This window comes from Drosophila nasuta, chromosome 2L (assembly GCF_023558535.2).
Source record: "Drosophila nasuta strain 15112-1781.00 chromosome 2L, ASM2355853v1, whole genome shotgun sequence".
Classification (NCBI taxonomy): Eukaryota; Metazoa; Arthropoda; class Insecta; order Diptera; family Drosophilidae; genus Drosophila; species Drosophila nasuta.
Genome location: NC_083455.1, coordinates 10,312,307 through 10,325,002, shown reverse-complemented (window position 1 = coordinate 10,325,002; position 12,696 = coordinate 10,312,307). Strand labels below are relative to the sequence as shown.

The window sequence follows — 12,696 nt, the reverse complement described above, 5'->3', positions numbered from 1 at the left end:
ATCCAGAGGGAAATTTCAAATTTACGTTTAAAGCTTTGCATTTGATTGGCCAAAAGCGAAAGCCAACTCACCTGAGGACGAGGACTGCGAATGTCGCATCGTTGTAGCCATGGCAATGGAATTTATCTCCGATTCCGGCGACCACATTATGTTTTATATAAATATATTTGTTTGTATATAAATTCTATTCGTTGACGCGACGTTGCTTTGAATTTATTGATTTTTTTAGTTGTTTACACAAATAATAAATTTACTAAATTATCATCAGCAGTCGACACGTGTTTCGTGTAGTTTTTGGTTTTTGTTTTCTTCACTTTCTTGTGATAAATTTATTAAAAAAGTTGCGGCCTCAAGTTTTTGGCATTTTTGATGCATATCTATTTGGGAGTTGTTCGGGACTCGCTAAGTTATGCAAAAGTTTTGCATTACGCGAAACAAACTGCAAAATCAAGTCAGAAAATGTTGAATGCTGAATTTCTTTTCTCTTTCTCTTTTTGTTTTTGTTTTCTTCTCTCTTTTTTTTTGTTCGGTTGGCTTGCAAATGAGTTTCGACAGCATTCTGCCAAAGGCGAAATCAGCTGGGAATTGGCATTAGGCGTGGGCGGCAAGCTCGTTTCAGATTAAAGCTCGCTGCCAACACACACAACAAAAACAACAAAAAAAAAGGAAACAGAAACTGAAACTGAAACTGAAACGAAAATATAATGCTCGACCCATGGAATCGAGCCAAGAAATTTGTGCAATGAAAAGTTGCGAGCCAAGTCCAAGTATTATGTAAAAATCCTTCTCGCTGGATGTTTCTCACTTTTCACTCTGTTGTCGTAACAACTTTCTCATTGTTAGCGCATTGTTACGAAGGCACATCAAAGCCTCAGCTCTTCGACTCTCAGGCTTGAAGCGCACTTTCAATATGCTTTCGAGTGCTTAATGACTTTTCTAAGGTCAAAACTGTGAGCAGCAAAAACAATAGCATACTTCTAGGCTGTCGAAACTATCCGATGCACTCAGCTGGAAGACTAAACCCATGAACGAGTTATGAGCGAATCCTCAAAAGTTACCTTTTGTTGTAAACTATAGCAAAACGATGAGTCAGAGAAGAAACAAATCCAATTAAATGAATTTTGATCAGAAAAAAAAGAAAGTTGTATACGATTCTACTCAGTCGACCAACAAAATTTGAGGGATAAAAGAAGAAGTTCCAAAAACATTTTATCTTCTAGTACAATCGATTGTTATTTAAAATTTTGTCTTTTTCAACTATTATTTACTCATATTTTTCATACTTAAAAAAAATACTTAGAGCAATAATTGAATTGGAATTTTAATATAAACTTTACTTTAACTTTTACATTAAATTTAAATTTAAATAATAAAACATATCTGGAATTATTTCACAATTGTTAATTTGCTTAAATAAATAAAGCGAATTTCTATAAAATGTAAGCAAAATGATCAAAAATCATTTCAGTCTTAATTTTTCTGAGAATTCAATGCCATTTTTATACAGTGCATTTTATATAGCTAAATTCTGCAAGCGCATAAATTCTTGTCAGCCAGTCAAAACGGTAATAAATCTAGATTGAATTTAGTTCTTCACTCGATGTACAAAATTTTCCAATTACCCCCACCTACGAGTCAAGATGACATCTTTAAAATGTTATGAGTTTTCGACGCCTGCACAGCAAGAATAATTCACATATTCCCCAAAGATAGTCTGCCATCTCACTCTCACTTTCGCCATTCTTGTATCTTGTTCTCTCTTCCAATGTCAACAAATATTTATTGATAAACCTTACACACACACACACACACTAACACACGCAGACGCCCCCATATGAGTGTGAGTCAATAATTTCACAATGACAGAGTCTGCTTCCATGTGCGTGTGTGTGTAGTCTCCACATCTTCCTTCTACACATCATCATCGCCATTGATGGCGCCATTTTTGTTTTTGCCACACTTTTGTTTGCTTAGCCAGCCAATCTGAATATGTGTGTGTGTGAGTGTGAGTTTAAGTGTGCGTGTGTGAGTGTGAGTGAGTGTACCTTCTCTCTCCCCGCTGTCCGCGTAATGCGAGCTGACAAACTTTGTCTGCAGTTATAAGCACTAACTTGCCGCTGTCTGTCTGCCTGTCTCTCTCTCTCTCACTCTCAAATACCGGTGTGTAAGTGTATATATGTATGTGTGTGTGTCTGTTTGCTGTCGGAATTTGTAATGAAAGTGAGCTGTTCATTTGCTTTAGGGTCGCCAAGTGGCTGACGTCTATTTGGGTTTTCCTTCCTCAATACAAACACAATTGCATGCTCGTGTAGTGTACGTGTGTGTGTGTTGTGTATAAAAAGTAAAATAAATGCTACCCTCTGCAGATTCTTTACGACTCGAATGTACACACAATGGAGAGCTTAGCTTAGCCATAACTTGCCATAATGCGGGTTTGCTTCAGCTGCTGCTTCTTCTTCAGCTTTTTTTGCTGACACTTTTATGACTGCAAATTTCGAAATGTTTTCTTTAGGTTTTTAAGTCCCAGCCAGCGTTCGTTAATATTTACTTTGTGGTATATTTCAAGCCAATAGTATATTTCTAGTATGGGTAATCTTTCTTCTTTTAGTATATTTATTTAAGCTGGGGTGGCATATTTTTATAGTCAACTGCGGTCATACTGTCGCCAGTTCAGATCCTCTGCTGATCCCCCTTCTGGCTTACCATCCCACTTTGCACTATTCATCGCAGCTTTTCTCAGTTAAATTATCATTGCGTTGAAATGCGCAAAAGTTTTTTATGCTCTTTGTTTTGAATTCAAGGACATCGCAAAAGGCGCAATATGATAATTTTGCAAGAGAGGGACAGACAGTAGAATGAGCTGCGGTTGTGGCTGCTGTGTTATAATAATTGTGGGCTGACAAATGTGACTGACAAGCAGAAGAAGAAGAAGAAGTAAACAAAATGCTCACAAGGGCCATGGCAATAATCATAACTAACCACAAAGAGCGTCGCCAGCGACATCACGTACAGCGGCAGCGGAACGACAGCGACAACAACAGAAACAGAAACATCATCCAACAATGGTGTAACTGAATGACAGTTGGCCAGAGTGGGACAGCAACAATAGCAGCAGCAGCAGCAGCTTCCGTTTTGCGTCTGACGGCTTGGCCTACATAACAAAAACAGTTGCAGCTCAGCACACAGAGCTCTGTGCTATGTACACACACACATACACAAACTCAAACAAACACACGTATGGTAAATTGCTTGCATGCAGAAGGCGGCTGCTATGGCAGTCAACGCAGGCTGAGACAAAAGAGAGCGACACGATAAAGAGGCGCTAGTCTCTTGTTATGTGCACATGGTACACACTCTTCTTCTTGTTCTTGTTATTGTTGCTATTGTTGGTCTTCTTGTTGTTATGCTTGTTGTTGCTGTTGTTTCGACACTTGAGTCATTTTTAACGTGTGCTGAGCGTCTCCCGCAAACAATTTTAATTTGCTTAGCCACAGACCCTTTCTCTCCACATCTCTCTCTCTCACTCTCTATCTCCATCAAGCAAAAAAAGGAAAAACAAGCACAATTTCCTTTCAATTTCCGTGTAAGCAAACGGAATTTTGTCTGCGCCTCCGTCGGCTATTGGTCAATGTTTACCAAACAATTATTTCCTTTTCAAGTAAATGCTGCCATCAGCCGGACAAGAACATTAGCTAAATTCCTAGCCTTCTTCTGCTTGGCCCATTACAACTCGTTTTGCTCTCCCCTCGCATACCTTATTGATTGTGATTGTTAAATCACATTCTTTTGTCGTGCTATAAATAACCGCAAAACACATTCAACGACTGGTTTTCTTTATAAAATTGCTGCCCTAAGCATTTTCTTGTCTATTTCGAGGTGCAAAAGAGATAGCGAGAGCAGCAGAAGTTGTACCTTTTCTCGCCGTGGATCATCGCGGTTCCATGGTGTAATGGTTAGCACTCAGGACTCTGAATCCTGCGATCCGAGTTCAAATCTCGGTGGAACCTGAGTATCAAAAATTCTTTTTCATTTTATAAAATTTAAATGACTTTTTCTTTAATCTATCACTTTATTTCTTGACAAAATAAGCTATTTATAGTAGTGGATGAATTAGGCAAGCTAATAATTGAGTTTTAAACACTTTTTTAGATTGCTTCAAAGAAGTATAACCTGATTACATATTTTTAAGAATATTCATATTAGTAGTTTCGACTTTCTGCAGCTCTTAGTGCTGATCCTTAAATATTTTAAGCCTATACTACGCGTGAGTTTACCAAATGTAAGACCACAACCTTTTTCCTTGCTCTCGGTTGGTCAATCTTAATTAACAATTCCAATTATTATGTGAGCGTTGTCAGCTCAATATTAATAATTAATCTAAGGGCACACTTGAAGCGCTCCCCATGTGCTGCTTGGTACATAATTAAGCATTTGAGCCATTTGCGGACACATGAATGTCCAGGAAAAAAACACACACACAGTTCAAGTTAATTCCACACGCTACGCGTAAAAATCGACGAAACGAGAATGAAGTCAGGCGACAGTCGGAAGTCAAGAGACAAACGGAAGGCGAGAGACAGGAAGGCAGGAAGTGACAGCAGAAAACCTCGTGAAAGGGACTGTGTGGTATCAAAATAAATTAACAATTAATACTTTATGACCGTGGGCGGAATAATGGACACAATAACAAAGGACATCACTCATTTCGCTGAAGCCACAAGAAAAAAACTAAAGAGAATACACAATTTGGGGGAAATGTGAAAATGTGCGTGAAACAACAAAGGGCAATTAATGAATAATAGATATTGTCGTAGCTTCTCGCGAATTAGTTATATTCGATGATGACGCGAGTTAGGGTTCTAAGAATCCCTTTGAACAATTTTAGTTGTACACATCAAATTGGTAAACAAAGCACTCGATGGTTATTGCTTCGACCGATTTCATTGTATTACAGCATTAAACAATTTTCTTTGCTTGTTTATGTTCTGAATTTCATAAGTTTGGTTCTCTCTCTTTTTTTTTGTGTAGTACCAAATAAACGGATTCGCGGCGTCCTGACGAGCAATCAACCAGCGGGCTCCAACGTAAAACCAAAACTGAGCATTTAAGGACATTTACGATTGATTTTATACCGAAAAAAACATACACGACGCTCGTTTCACAGCCGTGTGTTTGTAGCTGCTGCTGTTGCTGCCTTTTGACACGGAAAACTTCGTTTTGTGAATGAACCGAACGCATGGCGAGTGTCCTGCCCGAAGTACGAAGTACAAAATTCGGAGTGAAAAGCTCACGTTCGTTGCGAGTTCGCATTGCTGTTTTGCTGTGCTTTTCAAGCATATTCCAGCAGGTTGTTTTTTTGTTTTTGGCGCCCATAACAATTGCAATGCGCTTTTCATTATTTACTTTTATCAACGAATGCAAAAGTTGACTGCTAGTAAATTTTGAAAATTTCTAAAGAAAGGTTTTTCTGTTAGGGTTTACTAAGTATTCTTTAGAAATATGTAAAACAAAATACGATCTCTAAAAATAAATAAATTGATTGCACCTTTAGTTATGCTACATTATTTCTGCATTTTACTGAGATCAGCTTTTCTCTGTTTGTTATAAAACTGTGATTTAGCACACCAAACATCAAGCGGTTCCATGGTGTAATGGTTAGCACTCAGGACTCTGAATCCTGCGATCCGAGTTCAAATCTCGGTGGAACCTGATTAACACAAATACCTTTTTTAATTTTAATTTCATTTATTGCTTAACAATGTTAAAGTATTCCCATTCAGAAATGCTGAAATAAATAAAAGAAATCTCAGCAACTTTCTTTTAAGCATATTTTTATGCTTGGTGATTTTAATTACACAAATTTGCTGAAGATGATCACATCGGTTCCATGGTGTAATGGTTAGCACTCAGGACTCTGAATCCTGCGATCCGAGTTCAAATCTCGGTGGAACCTGAGTTCCGGAAATTCTTTTTTAAAAACTTTACAAAATGTTAATATTTCTTTTGTGCATTTTTTTAATATAATGTTTTATAAATTGGGCTTTTACGTTTTAAAATGTATCGACTGCACTTTGGCACCTTGGAAAAAAGCTTCGATTTCCGAGCAATTAGCACGTGCTGCGACTGCAAGAGCTTTGTGACCACACACACTTGCAGAATGCAACAATGCGCCCAACACTCACACACACACACACTACGCATGTGTGCGTTGCATACACACATGAAACAAACAAAGAAGACAAAATGTATAAATGGGCAATTTCTTTCCACTTACCTTTATCACTCAGCAAATGCTGATATGCAAGCCATTCATCGGCTGTAAAACTGGAGGAGGGGAAGGCGTCGTTGTCGAGAGTGGCGTCGGGGTGGAAATGCAGCAACCAGTCCGGATATGATGTCCAAATCAATAAAACAATCTTTACCAATGAAACGGTAAACATTAAACTCAACACAATTGCAATTGACACTTTTAGCAAGCGTTTCAACATAATCAACAACAAAGGCAGAGTAGTTTCTTTCAATGAAAATGCAGTTTAAAGAGATATACGTTTTTTTAGATTCACGTTATTCACGCATTCAATTCTAATAAATATTTAATGCGCGCACTTTGATAGCAAAACAACAACAACAAGCTAAAGCACGGCGCGAACATTTTGTGCGTTCTTTATAATTCCCAACAAAAAATTGGCGACACATGTAAAGCAGCACTCGAACTAAATAATATCTCAATGTTTGTGTGCGTGCGTTTTGTTTACCGAAACTTAAATAAAAAACTGAGACCAGCGAAAAATAATGTTTTTTTTGCGTTTGTGCTTTTTTTTGGTTTTAGCCAACAGCTGACAGTAAAGTTGCCACATCAACAAAACCGAATATCTGGCAATATTGTATGTGTCAATGGGTTCACAAACCATTAGCCGATGCAAGAACCGCACGTTAAGAGGCAGTCGAGGCAAAATTTTCTGCTTTAGAAATTATTAATTTATTATTTTACAATAAATAAAAGCCAGGTGCAGCTACATTATTACCAGAACATTAAAATACAAATCTTAATAAAAAAAATTAAAAAATAATTTCGAAATTCAGGTTCCACCGAGATTTGAACTCGGATCGCAGGATTCAGAGTCCTGAGTGCTAACCATTACACCATGGAACCGCTTGTAAGCATCTTGACAAAAGTCACATAATTCTTGTTGGCGTTAGTCGAATGTTCAGCATTTGTTCAATCAATAATTACGCAGTTATTTATGAAGGGAAAATTTCGTTCTTAGAAATAACTTACAATTTTATGAGGAATAATTTTATCTCTAAAATATCCAAATAGGTAGGTTACACATCATATGCAATTTTTATACTAATTTACAAATCCCAACAAAAAACCTAGAGACAGTTCTTGAAATATTTTCTCATTCTTTTTAACCAGTTTGAAAAAAACGCTTTAGTGCCATCTGTTTAAAAAAATTAGTAAAAATCAACAAACGCAAAATAATAAAACTGTACAGTTTGAGGAGTACTGTTAGGAATTTGACATTAGCGACATAAAATGGTCACACTATTAGTCGCTCAGCTGATATATCGGTAAAACATCGATGTTTTTTTCTTATTAATATATAAATATTATTGTTATATTTCAAAAGTCATTATTGTTTTTGAAAATTTAAAAATATTTTATTTAAAAAAAATTACATTTAAAACAGACAACAAAATACTATTTAAAAATCGTCGTCTGTTTAGAATATACTAAAATACGTACTGCAGTGGCATCTAATAGCCGAAAGAAATTTTTATTTTTGAAAAATCAGCATGCGGTCGCACCGAGCTTCACTGCTGGAGGTTTTGCATTTTCATCAGGCTTTAAAAATTATTGAAACTGGCCGTAAGCTATTAACGAGTTTCTTATTATAACTAACCAACTAATGAGACAGCTTTATTTGTATCATTATTACGCTGCAGTCTAGTTCTACTACACCTCAAATGCCAAATCCATCAAACATAAGCAAACACAGCTGGCGCACTTTCCCTCTCCCCCTGTGAAGTTAACCCCTCTTATAAGACTTGTTTACATTAGTGCAAATGGTGTGCTCGGCTGCCGTTTTATTTAGTAATGTCTCCATGGCCACCTGTTTATTAGGTGCACTTGCACCAGAGACCGAGAATTGGCCGTCACTTTAATCCCCTCCCCATAAAGTAAAAAAGTGAATTGCCTTTTCGTAGATTGTTTTTATTGTAACAGTTCAATTTGATTTGTAACGTATAGTATTAGTATTGGATAATATTCACTGATGTAAATTCAACACAGAATGATATGCACTGTTCTACAATGACAGGCCTCTGGCAAACATAAAAGTCACCGCATATTGAGTGTACTTCAACATGTGCCGGGTTACGGATACGACACCAGAGCACCTGATGAAGTACAATAGACATGGGAGACATTTGAATTTGTTTGCTGGAGTTGAGCAATGTCCATGATGATGAGTATCGTTGAAAGCGTCTGGCCACCACGCGCGCTACTTCAGGTACCTGACTGTGGTGTAGTTACCAAAAACCAGCCCCGGTCACTGATTAGCGCGCACGGTAAAAGACAGAGATGGCAAGAAACAGATGTTGCTAAGTGGTCCTCGCTCGTTCATTCGGGCTCCTGGCGAAAAAGAAGCCGCACACAGGAAACGACCTTGCTGTGCTGTGTGTGTTGTCCATGTCAAGCTTTAAGGTTAACGATCTCTGCATGTGTGCGTCTGTGTGCGACGACGCCGATGACTTCATACCCAACGCACACAAAGAATGTGGTGTATATGTGTTGAGCTTTTTGAGCGCTGAAGCTTTGTCGCCGTCGTCGATATTTCTTCTACACAGCCTGTTTGTAGTGAGAAATTTTACTGGCTGCTGTTTGACGCAGATTTATGCAATAACAATGCCAAATTAGTCATATGGTTTTCATTGCCCACCTCATTACATACAAACGCACGCGTACTTTGTGCTTATGTACATATGTGTGTTCGTACGTGCTAATGGCTACATAGTCCACACACCGCACTCCAGCAAATCGGATGTGACGTCATCAGTGGGCAGGCAACAATTGCGAAATCTTAATTTCTTTTTTTGTTGCTTTTTGTCGCAGCAACAGTTAGTCGTCGTCATATTTGCCAGAGCCAACAGAGACCCTTGATATTCTATATTTGAAATGCTGTAAAGAAAAAAGCCAAGAAAACTAAAGTGCTGCGAAAAAAATTATAGAAAGAGAAACAGCAAAGAAAAAAAGAACCGGCGTTTTGTTCGCTGCTCTCTTGCCTTACTCTCACATTTTCTCTCTCGCTCACTTACTCTCTGTTACTAAGCGCAGCAGAGCTACGTGCGTGATCACCGTCAGACACACACACATGCAGGGAAAACCACAAGACTCTTCTGGCTGGCAAGTTTTGTAGCGCAGCCGAGACACACACGTGCCCCACTACATTCGCGAATTCTCTCCTGAGTGTGTGTGCACATGAACACAGACAGAGGGCATAAAATCGAATTTGCAAACGCGTTCAAAGTGCTTCGTCTCTCTCGCTCTCACTTGATGTTGCTCTCTGTCTCTTGCTTGTGTGTTCGCTAAAAAGGAATTAAATGAATTGCCAGCAGCTCTACACTTTTTTTTTGGTTGAATACTTTTTTTTACAACGCCTCATAAACTTTTTAAGCCGCTCGCACAGATTGTGGTATAATGAACTTGGACTTGCTGCCGCTTAAGTCTCCGCTGCGTGTGTGTGTTTGTGTGCACGATGTGTCACTGCGGCTTTGGCTGCTGCTGCGATCGCGAGCAGCTTTTGACTGCCGCGCGTTGTGAATAATTGCGAATTTTGTTCGAATGTCGTTTTGTCGTGCCCAGCCGAGCATGTGTGTATGTGTGAGGCATTTAATTGTGTATGTATATAGCAATGGCGACGATTTCAGAGACAGACTACCATATGTACCATGCACATATGTATGTATAAGTATATATATGTACGTTGGTATAATGAGCAGCAGGCTGGCAGACATGACTGCTTTTATGTACTTGTGTATGTGTGTCTTGCTTGGGTGGGGCATTCCTAACCTCAAATAGTAACAATGCGCCGACAACTGCCGAGTGCATGTCTATCTGGCTGAGTGTGTGTGTGGGTGCCTGCTCTCTTTCTCTCCCTCTCTCTCTCACATTGTGCAAAATGCAAGCACATGCTTTTTCAAATTGAGAACGCCCTTAACCCTGAGTTGGAGTTTGCTTGCAAAAAAAGTTTAGTCTGATCAAACCCACACACACAAAGACTCTCACTAACACACAAGCACACGGTGTAAAAATTGCCAAATTTCTTGTTCGTGTATGCGAGTTTCATCGTCATGGGTCTGGGCAACATTTTTGTCTAAAATTAATATTTGAGCGACAAAAACGTTGAGTGTGTGACGAGTAATTGGCTTAGTATGCGTGCTTTTTTTGTGTAGGCAAAAGAAATTTGGAAATATTGTGTGGACTCTACACAGAATGTGTAGAATCATGTGGTCGGCGGTCGCTCGGTCGTCGCTTCAAACATTTCTGCTGCTATTTGTAGTTGCTGCTTGTCTTTCTCTCTCCTCTCTTTTTTTTTGCGTATGTCTCGTCTGTTCTGTGTGTGTTTGTGTGCGTAGCTAAAATTTGTTGTTGTGTCGCCGTTTGTTGTTGCTGGTGCCTTGTGATATCAAAACGCTAAAAATAAACCCAACCTCAACTACATTTTTTTTATGATGTTCAAGTCTTCTTTTTAACGAGCATTTGGTTCGCTTTTTGACCTGCGTTAATTTCGTTTCCCTTGCCTCCCCTTTATACCAAGAAACAATTAGATATCTATGGCGCCGTCGTCTCCACTGCACCCGCCCTTTCCTTTCCACATCTTCCTGTTCGTCCGGCTTTAAGCATTAAATTTCACAATAAAGATGCAAAGGCATCGATCGAAGCTTTTTTTTTTGTCGATAGTGTCATTTTATTGTTTTTTTTAATTTTTAATTGTTACTTTTCATGTCTTTGGTTCACTCTACAACTTCCGTTGCACTTGGCCTGTGACAATTTCGTCGCCTGGCTGAGCTTTTTTTCTGCTTATTTGTTCTTTGTTGCTTTAATTGTTCACACACACGCGCGACGACGCTGCAAAGTTTAGCTTCACACACACACACGCAACAGACACACACAGACACAGAGAGACACAATCGGCCACTTGATGTGCAAATGGCCGACTGTGCGACCGCCTAGAAACGCTCTGGCCTTTTATTTTATTTGGTACTCGGTGTTCTGTGATTTTTTTTCGACTTTGCTATTTTTCTTCTGTTTTTTTTTTATTTTTATGTGTTATGCCAGCTCTCTGTTTGCCGTTTGGAGCAAAAGGCAATTGAATGCGATGCGATGCGAAGAAGCGAAGCGAACCGCGCACGCCGGCTGTTGGTGATCAAATGCTCAATGTTGCTGCTTAATCAAAAGCCGAATGCGCGAATTTTATTTCGCATTGCCACTAAGTTGACGTTGCTGCTTCTGTCGCTGTCTCTGCTAGCGTCGTCAGCTGTCTGTATGTGTCTGTACACACTACACACACACACGTACACGTGGAGAGAAACAGCAGCAGCAGCAGCCGAGTAGTCGTATGTGTTGCCGTTTCTTTCGCTTCCTGCTTCCTACACCGCGCTTTCCGTTCACCAATACTGATGCACACGCACAGACACACTCACGCATACATTGCATATACGTTTTTGCCCAGTTCTCACTCACGGGGTTCCTTTGTTATAACTACGGCACCACCAGCCCAACAACAACAGACTGCAACAAAAAGCTAGCACAGTGGTTCACAGCGCTTTATCTACGCAGCCAACTACTTTCTATCACTCTTTCTCCGAAAAAAACATCAGTCACATTTCATAAGAATTACATTATTATTCTACATATGATTTCATAGCTTCGATATGACGTTTGATCCACTTTTGTGCATAAAGTTTTAGTTTGCTAAAGAGAAATAGATATAATTATTAGTTTTCTTCAAAAAATATTTGTTTTTTGTTTTAAGAAAAACATTAAGAATCAAAGATTATAAAGAGAACGAAAAAAACTAAAGCTACTCAAAATTCCCTTTTAATTTTTATTTAAAGGATTAAAATTTCAGTTAGTAACAAATTGTATAGATAGTTTGTCTATTTTTATGAAAATTTAAATTCTGTTCAAATTTTCAGGGTCCACACGAATAAGAAAAATAGTCAATTGCTGTTATTAATTTTGAGCTATATATATATTTAACAATTCAGATATGACTTTCAGTTCTGAACCATTTCTGTAGCTTTATTTTTTTGATGTGACATTTCAAGTTTCTATTTCGTCTAGAATTGCAAACCAGTTGCAGATTAATTTTAAAGGTAGTTAGTCTAAATCCATTGACGCTAAACCAACAGGTTTGGAAGTTACATAAAATAGTATATGTATGTATGTATTTAACCAAACGTTTCAACTTTAATGCATGAAATGAATTTTTTTTTATCAGTAAATAGACTTGTGACACTGCAGATTATAAAAGTTTATTAGTTATCTCACTGCTAGTCACCATCTACACTTGGAACTAAACATGCCAAATAGCTAATAATTAAATGCAGTAAAAAGCTTTTTTACTACATTAATTGCCCCAGTTTGTTATATTTACTTTCGATTTTTTTTGTTGTGGTAGAATGGTT

General features: G+C 38.3%; 4 non-coding genes across 4 annotated transcripts; 3 read left to right on the top strand and 1 right to left on the bottom strand.

Moving 5' to 3' along the window:
* Positions 1–3,935: 3,935 nt before the first annotated feature.
* On the top strand, positions 3,936–4,007 carry Trnaq-cug (transfer RNA glutamine (anticodon CUG)). Its single transcript has one exon. It is a non-coding gene; the product is annotated as a tRNA-Gln (tRNA).
* A 1,630-nt stretch (positions 4,008–5,637) lies between these two features.
* On the top strand, positions 5,638–5,709 carry Trnaq-cug (transfer RNA glutamine (anticodon CUG)). Its single transcript has one exon. It is a non-coding gene; the product is annotated as a tRNA-Gln (tRNA).
* A 172-nt stretch (positions 5,710–5,881) lies between these two features.
* On the top strand, positions 5,882–5,953 carry Trnaq-cug (transfer RNA glutamine (anticodon CUG)). The gene has a single exon. It is a non-coding gene; the product is annotated as a tRNA-Gln (tRNA).
* A 1,128-nt stretch (positions 5,954–7,081) lies between these two features.
* Trnaq-cug (transfer RNA glutamine (anticodon CUG)) lies at positions 7,082–7,153 on the bottom strand. The gene has a single exon. It is a non-coding gene; the product is annotated as a tRNA-Gln (tRNA).
* Positions 7,154–12,696: the final 5,543 nt, after the last annotated feature.